Source organism: Chiloscyllium punctatum, chromosome 45 (assembly GCF_047496795.1).
Source record: "Chiloscyllium punctatum isolate Juve2018m chromosome 45, sChiPun1.3, whole genome shotgun sequence".
NCBI classification, from domain to species: domain Eukaryota; kingdom Metazoa; phylum Chordata; class Chondrichthyes; order Orectolobiformes; family Hemiscylliidae; genus Chiloscyllium; species Chiloscyllium punctatum.
Genome location: NC_092783.1, coordinates 26,009,248 through 26,019,076, shown reverse-complemented (window position 1 = coordinate 26,019,076; position 9,829 = coordinate 26,009,248).

The window sequence follows — 9,829 nt, the reverse complement described above, 5'->3', positions numbered from 1 at the left end:
AAATGTTGGGCCGCAGGGCAGTGGAGTTGATTGGTGTGGGTGTCCCAGAGATGTTCCCTAAAGCGCTGTATGAGGAGGCGTCCAGTCTCCCCAATGTAGAGGAGATCGCATCAGGAGCAACGGATACAATAAATGACATTGGTGGATGTGCAGGTGAAACTTTGATGGATGTGGAAGGCTCCTTTGGGGCCTTGGATGGAGGTGAGGGAGGAGGTGTGGGTGCAGGTTTTGCAATTCCTCTAGTGGCAGGGGAAGGTGCCAGGACTGGAGGGTGAGTTATTGGGGGGCGTGGATCTGACCAGGTAGTCACAGAGGGAACAGTCTTTGCAGAAAGTGGCTAGGGGTGGGCAGGGAAATGTATCCCTGGTGGTGGGGCCCGTTTTTACATGGTGGCAATGTCAGCAGATGATGCAGTTTATGCAGAGGTTGGTAGGGTGGAAGGTGAGGTCCAGGGGCGTTCTGTCCTTATTACGGTTGATGGGGCGAGTTTGAGGACGGGGAGGTGTGGGACGTGGATGAGATGCGTTGGAGGGCATCTTCAACCATGTGGGGAGGGAAATTAGTCTTTAAAGAAGGAGGCCATCTGGTGTGTTCTGTGGTGGAACTGGTCCTCCTGGGAGCAGATACGGTGGAGACGGAAGAATTGGGAAGAATGCCTTATCTTCCTCCTTGGAACACTTCAACCCCAGGGCATCAATGTGGACTTCACCAGTTTCCTCATTTCCCCTCCCCCACCTTACCCTAGTTCCAACCTGCCAGTTCAGCACCATCCTCATGACTTGTCCTACCTGCCAATCTCCCTTCCCAACTATCCACTCCACCCTCCTCTCCGACCTATCACCTCCATCCCCACGTCCATCCACCCATTGTACTATTAGCTGTCCTCTCCCCAGACCCACCACCCTCCCATTTATCTCTCCACCCCGGAGGCTCCCAGCCTCATTCCTGATGAAGGGCTTTTGCCCGAAATGTCGATTTTCCTGCTCCTCAGATGCTGCCTGACCTGCTGTGCTTTTCCAGCATCACTCTAATCTTGACTCTTTACCTTTCTAATATTTTCCCATAGAATTTGTACAGAAGACTCTGAAGCTAGGTACCTTGTTCCTAAGATGATGCCATAAGTGGTGACTTGCAAACTTTTCACTGTATTCATTTGAGTACTATATATATGCCAGTAAAGATAATTCAATTCAATTCAAAACAGAGATGGTCCACTGTACCCTTGGTAGGCTGACCACTGTTTACACCTCTCTCCTGGTGGCCATTGCCCCATCAGTGTATGTATGAGCCATCTTCATCAGGACATGTCTGTGTGAGTGTATGTGTCTACGTGAGTGTATGTGTCTGTGTGAGTGTTTGTGTCTGTGTGTGCATGAACCACCTTCTTCATGACATGTTGGTGTTTCTGTATGTGGCTACAGGTGTATATGCATGTGTGTATGAGCCACCTTCAAGATATTTCTGTGTCTGTATGAGTCTGTGTGTGTCCGTGTGCATGTAACAATGTGTGTGTGCCTGTGGGAGTGTTTGGGGTGTCTGTTTGTTTGGATGCCTGTGTCTGGGTATAAAACAATTCTATCTTTTCCAATAATGATGTCTTCAGTCAAAATCTGTGTAGCTCTTTTCTTATGCCACCAACTACAAGTTCTGGGCATTGTTCCATCTCACAACTGGATATATTTTAATGTAGATGCAGGTACAAGATAAATTAGAGAATAAAACTCTGACAACACATAATGACTGACAGAGATGCAAACAAGTCAAAATCTACTTTTAATGTGCAGACCAGGAGGGTAAATGATATGTGATTCTGACTGTCTAGATTCCATTCTCTACTTTATCGCAGGCTCTGCAGTGTAGTGATAGGGTCCCTACCACTGATCAGGAGGACCAGGTTCAAGACCCACCTGCTCTGAAGGTGTGTCATAACATCTCTGCACAGGTTGATTGGTGAAAAATATCCACACTTAAGAGGTTGTGATCTAAATTAGGAGTGATTACATGATTGCATGTCATATTATTTGCTCTTGCAGAGCTCCTGAGGAAGTGAGTAGCATGTAAATTAGGGTCACTGCAATCAGCTGGACTGACTTCCTGTATCTGAGGTCACGATGCGGAGGAGTGGTGTTGGACTAAGGTGGACAATGTTAAAAGTCACACAACGCCAGGTTATAGTCCAACAGGTGTACTTGGAAGCACTAGCTTTCGGAGCACTGCCCCTTCATCAGGTGGTTGTGGAGCAGAATCATAAGACACAGACTTTATAGCAACAGGATTGCAATGTCATAGAATGTAATATTAAACAGGTTTAGCTTAAGTCTTTCATCTTTCAGAATGATCATGTTAGCTTTGGTTCCTTCATATGTAAATCTCAGAAATTTTAAAGTTACATTCTCAAGATAGCTTTTAACAAGAGGTGTCATCTCAACTTAGATAATGCATTGAAGGTGTGAAGTTAAGATCTGGATATAGGTTTGCTCACTGAGCTGAAAGGTTCATTTTTCAGATGTTTTGTCACCATACTAGGTCACATCTTCAGTCAGTCTCCGGATGAAGCATTGGTGGTGTAGCCCGCTTTCTATTTATATGTTTGGGTTTCCTTGGGTTGGTGATGTCATTTCCTGTGGTGACACAATTTCCTATGATGATGTCATTTCCTGTTATTTTTCTCAGGAGGTGGTAAATGGGATCCAAGTCAATGTGTTTAGATTGACTTGCATCCCATTTACCACCCCCTGAGAAAAATAACAGGAAATTGTGTCACCACAGGAGATGATGTCACCACAGGAAATGACATCACCAACCCAAGGAAACTCAAACGCATAAATAGAAAGTGGGCTATACCACCAGTGCTTCATCCAGAGGCTCATTGATGATGTTACCTAATATCGTGATGAAACATCTGAAAACGAACCTTCCAGCTCAGTGAGCAAACTGATATCAAGAACCTCAACCTAAGCTACAAATCTTCTCAAAACTCATGAAGTTAAAGTCTGTCTGTGCTCCAATGTTAGGCCAGACTGATTCCATCTCTAAAGTGGGATTTACAGAACCTTACATGGATTTATACAGTTATTGAGTAAAATAAAATGCAATTCTGCAAGTACAAATTCACCCCACAATCTTATATTTGTGTGTATGTGTGTGTGTATGTGTGTGCGAGAGAGAGAGAGAGAGAGAGTGTATAGTGCAGTGGGTTCACCTGTAGTGTGACATGAAGCCAGGGTTCCAGTTGAGGCTATCCCCATGAAAACCAAACTTGGCTATCAGCCTCTGCTTGGCCATTTTGCGTTGTTGCCTGTCCTGAAGTCTGCCTTGGAGGATGGTCACCCGAAGGTCTGAGGCCAAATGTCCTGGACCGCTGAAGTGCTCCCCAAAGGGGAGGGCACACCCCTGGCTGGTGATTGTTGTGTGGTGTCCATTCATCCATTGCTGCAGTCTCTGCTCGGTCTCGCTAATGTACCAAGCCTCAGGTCATGGTTGCCTGCAGCGTATGAGATAGAGTCATAGAGTTATAGAGATGTACAGCACAGAAACAGACCCTTCCTTCCAACCCGTCCATGCCGACCAGATATCCCAACCCAATCTAGTCCCACTTGCCAGCACCCGGCCCATATCCCTCCAAACCCTTCCTATAAAAATACCCATCCAAGTGCCTCTTAAATGTTGCAATTGTACCATCCTCCACCACATCCTCTGGCTGCTCATTCCATACACGTACCACCCTCTGTGTGAAAAATGTTGCCCCTTAGGTCTCTTTTATATCTTTCCCCTCTCACCCTAAACCTATGCCCTCTAGTTCTGGACTCCCCGACCCCAGGGAAAAGACTTTGTCAATTTACCCTATCCATGCCCCTCATAATTTTGTAAACCTCTATAAGGTCACTCCTCAGCCTCCGATGCTCCAGGGAAAACAGCCCCAGCCTGTTCAGCCTCTCCCTGTAGCTCTGATCCTCCAACCCTGGCAACATCCTTGAAAATCTTTTCTGAACCCTTTCAAGTTTCACAACATCTTTCTGATAGGAAGGACACCAGAATTGCACGCAATATTCCAACAGTGGCCTAACCAATGTCCTGTACAGCTGCAACATGACCTCCCAACTCCTGTACTCAGTACTCTGACCATTAAAGGAAAGCATACCAAACACCTTCTTCACTATCCTATCTACCTGCAACTCCACTTTCAAGGAGCTATGAACCTGCACTGCAAGATCTCTTTGTTCAGAAACACTCCCTAGGACCTTACCATTAAGTGTATGAGTCCTGCTAAGATTTGCTTACCCAAAATGCAGCACCTTGCATTTATCTGAATTAAACTCTATCTGCCATTTCTCATCCCATTGGCCCATCTGGTCCAGATACTGTTGTAATCTGACGTAACCCTCTTCGCTGTCCACTACACCTCCAATTTTGTTGTCATCTGCAAACTTACTAACTGTACCTCTTATGCTCGCATCCAAATCATTTATGTAAATGACAAAAAGTAGAGGGCCCAGCACCAATCCTTGTGGCACTCCACTGGTCACAGGCCTCCAGTCTGAAAAACAACCCTCCACCACAACCCTCTGTCTTCTACCTTCGAGGCAGTTCTGTATCCAAATGGTTAGTTCTACCTGTATTCCATGAGATCTAACCTTGCTAATCAGTCTCCCATGGGGAACCTTGTCAAATGCCTTACTGAAGTCCATATAGATCACATCTACTGCTCTGCCCTCATCAATCTTCTTTGTTACTTCTTCAAAAAACTCAATCAAGTTTGTGAGACATGATTTCCCATGCACAAAGCCATGTTGACTATCCCTAATCGGTCTTTCCCTTTCCAAATACATGTACATTCTGTCCCTCAGGATTCCCTCCAACAACTTGTCCACCACCGAGGTCAGGCTCACCGGTCTATAGTTCCCTGTCTTGTCCTTACCACCTTCTTAAACAGTGGCATCACGTTTGCCAACCTCCAGTCTTCCGGCACCTCACCTGTGACTATTGATGATACAAATATCTCAGCACGAGGCCCAGCAATCACTTCTCTAGTTTCCCACAAAGTTCTCGGGTACACCTGACCAGGTCCTGGGGATTTATCCGTTTCAAGATAGACAACTTCAGTTTTTTCAGCCACAGTTGGAATGGGAAGAGCAGCAGCGAGGACCAGAGGCCCGACGGGAAGGTAAATGTAAAATAGTTAAAAGCTTACCTCGTGTATAGGTGGAGCACACACTGAGCAATTCTCCAGTTCCCTGGCACCTCCCCCATGTTCAAGGATGCTGCAAAGATGTCTGTTAAAGACCCAACTATTTCCTCTCTTGCTTCCCTCAGTAGATAGATCCCATTCAGATCTGAGGACTTGTCCACCTTAATGCCTTTTGGAATACACAACACTTCCTCCCTCCTTATCCCAGCTTGACCTAGAGTAATCAAAGATTTATCCCTAACCTCAACATCCCCCATGTCTCTCTCCTCAATGGATGTAGTGTACCTGGACTTGCAGAAAACCTTGGATAAGGTCCCAGGTAGGAGATTAGTGAGCACAATTAGGGCTGACACCTCCCTCCCCTTCCTGGACCTCTCCATCTCCATTAATAATGACTGACTTTACACTGACATTTTTTACAAACCCACCAACTCCCACAGCTACCTGGATTATACCTCTTCCCATCTACCTCCTGCAAAAATGCCATCCCGTATTCCCAATTCCTTCGCCTCCACCGTATCTGCTTGCAGGAGGACCAATTCCACCACAGAACACACCAGATGGCCTCCATCTTTAGAGAACACAATTTCCCTTCCCACGTGGTTGACGATGCCCTCCAACACATTTCATCCACATCCCGCCCCTCCGCCCTCAAACCCCACCCCTCCAACCGTAACAAGGACAGAACGCCCCTGGTGCTCACCTTCCACCCTACCAACCTTCGCATAAACCACATCTGATGACATTTTCGCCACATCCAAATGGACCCCACCAGCAGAGATATATTTCCTTCCCCATCCATTTCTGCCTTCCGCAAAGACCGTTCCTTCCATGACTACCTGGTCAGGTCCATGCCCCCCAACAACCCACCCTCCCTTCCTGGCACCTTCCCCTGCCACCGCAGAAATTGCAAAACCCTACCCTCACCACCCGACACCTGGAGGAATAACGCCTCATCTTCTGCCTCGGAACACTGGCATCAATGTGGATTTCACCAATTTCCTCATTTCCCCATTCTCCACCTCACCCCAGCTCCAGCCTTCCAGCTCAGCACCGCTCTCATGACCTCTCCTACCTGCCTATCTTCCTTTCCACCTATCCACTCCACCCTCCTCTCTGACTTATCACCTCCATCCCCAATCCCATTCACCTATTGTACTCTATACTACTTTCTCCCCACCCCCACCCCTCTCTCATTTATCTCTCCACCCCAGAGGCTCCCTCATTCATTCCTTATGAAGGGCTCCTGCCCAAAACGTCGATTTTCCTGCTCCTCGGATGCTGTCTGACCTGCTGTGCTTTTCCAGCTCCACTCTAATCTAGACTCTAGTTTCCAGCATCTGCAGTCCTTATTCTTACATCGTATTGAGGGCAAAATACTGACTTGGATTGGAAATTGGCTCACTGACAGGAAGCAAAGAGTAGTGATAAACGGGTCCCTTTTGGAATGGCAGGCGGTGACCAGTGGGGTACCACAAGGTTCAGTGCTGGGACTTCAGCTGTTTACAACATTCACTAATGATATAGATTAAGGTATTAAAAGTAATATTAGCAAATTTGCTGATGACACAAAGCTACGTAACAGGGTGAAATGTGAGGAGGGTGTTATGAGAATACAGGGTGACTAGGACAGGCTAGGTGAGTGGACGGATGCATGGCAAATGCAGTTTAATCTGGATAAAAGGGAAGCTCAACGAGATCTAGGTGTTCTTGTACATCAGTCAATGAAAGCGAGCATGCAGGTCCAGCAGGCAGTGAAGAAAGCTAATGGCATGCTGGCCTTCATAACAAGAAGAATTGAGTATAGGAGCGAAGGGGTCCTTCTGCAGCTGTACAGGGCCCTAGTGAAACCACGCCTGGAATATCGCGTGCAGTTTTGGTCTCCAAATTTGAGGAAGCACATTCTGGTTTTTGAGGAAGTGCAGCGTAGGTTCATGAGGTCAATTCCCGGAATGGCAGGACTACCATATGTTGAAAGATTGGAGCAACTGGGCTTGTGTACACTTGAGTTTAGAAGAATGAGAGGGATCTGGAGATAGGAAGCATGTTTCTGCTGATGGGTGAGTCCAGAACCAGAGGACACAGTTTAAAAATAAAGGGTAGGCATTTAGAACAGAGTTGAGGAGAAACGTCTTCACCCAGAGAGTGGTGGTTATATGGAATGTTCTGCCTCAGAAGGCAGTGGAGGCCAAGTCTCTGGATACTTTCAAGAAAGAGATGAATAGAGCTCTTAAAGATAGTGGATTCAAGGGTTATAGGGATAAGGCAGGAATACTGATTGTGGCTGATCGGCCATGATCATAATGAATGGTGGTGCTGGCTCGAAGGGTCGAATGGCCTACTCCTGCACCTATTGTCTACTGTCTATTGTTCTCAGTGAATACCAATGCAAGGTACTTATTAAGAACTTCACTCATTTTCTCCACGCGTATCTTTTCTCTTTTGTCCTTGAGTGGGCCAAACCTTTCTCTAGTTACCCTTTTGCTCCTTATAGATGAATAAAAGGTTTTTGGGTTTTCCTTAACCCTGCTTGCTAAGGATATCTCATAACCCCTTTTAGCCCTCCTAATTCCTCATTTCAGTTTGGTCCTACATTCCTGATATTCTTCATCCTGGTGGTGACGCAGAATGTTGTAGGTCATAGAGAGACATAGATAAGCTGAGAGGTGGCAAATGGAGTTTAGTGTGGAAAAGTGTGAGGTCATTCACTTTGGAAGGAGTAACAGGAATGCAGAGTACTGGGCTAACAGTAAGAGTCTTGGTTGTGTAGATGAGCAGAGAACTCTCGGTGTCCAGGTATATTGATCCTTGAGACCACCCAGGTTGATAGGGTTGTTAAGAAAGCATATGATGCATTAGCTTTTATTAGTAGAGGGATTGAGTTTTGGAACCACGAGACCATGCTGCAGCTGTACAAAACTCTGGTATGGCTGCATTTGGAGTATTACTTACATTCTGTCACCACATTATAGGAAGGTTGTGGAAGCTTTGAAAAGGGTTCAGAGAAGATTTACTAGGATGTTGCCTGGTATGGAGGAAGGTCTTATAAGGAAAGGCTGAGGGACTTGAGGCTGTTTTTGTTGGAGAGAAGAAGCTTGAGAAGTGACTTAATTCAGACATATAAGATAATCAGAGGGCTAGATAGGTTGGATAGTGAGAGCCTTTTCCCTCAGAGGGAACATAGCTTCAAATTGAGGGGTGATGGATATAGGACAGATGTCAGAGGTAGGTTCTTTACTGGGATGTGAAATGCACTGCCTGCAACAGTAGTAGGCAACTTTAAGGGCATTTAAATGGTCATTGTATAGGCATTTGGACGAGAATGAAATTGTGTAGGTTAGATGAACTGAAACTAACATGATCATTCTAAAAGGTAAAGACTATGCTAAATTTGTTTAATATTATGTTCCATGACACTGAAATCCTGTTGCTATAAAGTCTGCATCTTATGATTCTGCTCCACAACCACCTGATGAAGGAGCAGCGCTCCGATAGCTAGTGCTTCCAAATAAGCCTGTTGGACTGTAACCTGGTGTTGTGTGATTTTTAACTTTGTGATGGCTTGTTCTGGATTTGTTGTTATTTGTTTGGCTGTATTGATAAAACTCAGTTATCACATTTAGCTGGACATTGCCAATTCAGGACAATTCATGTCGCTTGGACACGGCATTGAGATTCAGAGAACATAGTACAGCACAGTACATGCCCTTTGGCCCTCGAGGCGATCTTTTATCCTACTCTTCGATCAAACTAATCAACGTACCCTTCATTGTACTCTCATCCATGTGCCTATCGAAGAGTCGCTTAAATGTCTCTAATGTATCTGAGTCAAATTAGAGTGGTGCTGGAAAAGCACAGCAGGTCAGGCAGCATCCAAGGAGCAGGAAAATCAACATTTCGGGCAGGAATCCTTCATCAAGAATGAGGATCGTCTAATGTATCTGAGTCTACCACCACTACTGGCAGTACATTCCACGCACCCGCCACTCTCTGTGTAAAGAACCTACCTCTGACGTCTCCCCTAAACATTCCTCCAATCACCTTAAAATTATGCCCCCTCATCATAGCTATTTCTGCCCTGGGAAAAAGTCTCTGACTATCCACTCTCATCATCTTGTACACTTCTATCAAGTCACCTCTCACCCTTCTTCGCTCCAATGAGAAAAGCCCTAGCTCCCTCAACCTCTCTTCATAACACATGCCCTCCAGTCCTGGCAGCATCCTGGTAAATCTCCTGCACCCTCTCTAAAGCTTCCATATCCTTCCTATAATGAGGTGAGCAGAACTGAACACTGTTTTGTCCTGTTTGACGCAGCAATGTATTTAGTTCATCGATACTAATTTCGGATTACTTTACATCAAAGCCTTCTCTTCCTAACTTTCATTTACAGCATGTCTTAGGTAGATTCTGACACAGAGTACAATGTGTTTGAGAACTGGCCAATCGGCTGCTACTTGACAGCTCATCGCCAGAGGCCAGGTTGGCAATCCAATAAAGAAGGGTTCTGTGTGGAAACACATTGGCTGAGGTGGTTTAGCGCCATGAGCGCCTCGGGGTAAATTGCCACATAGTCGGACAAAGTTAAAAATCACACAACACCAGGTTATAGTCCAACAGGTTTATTGGGAAGCACTAGCGTT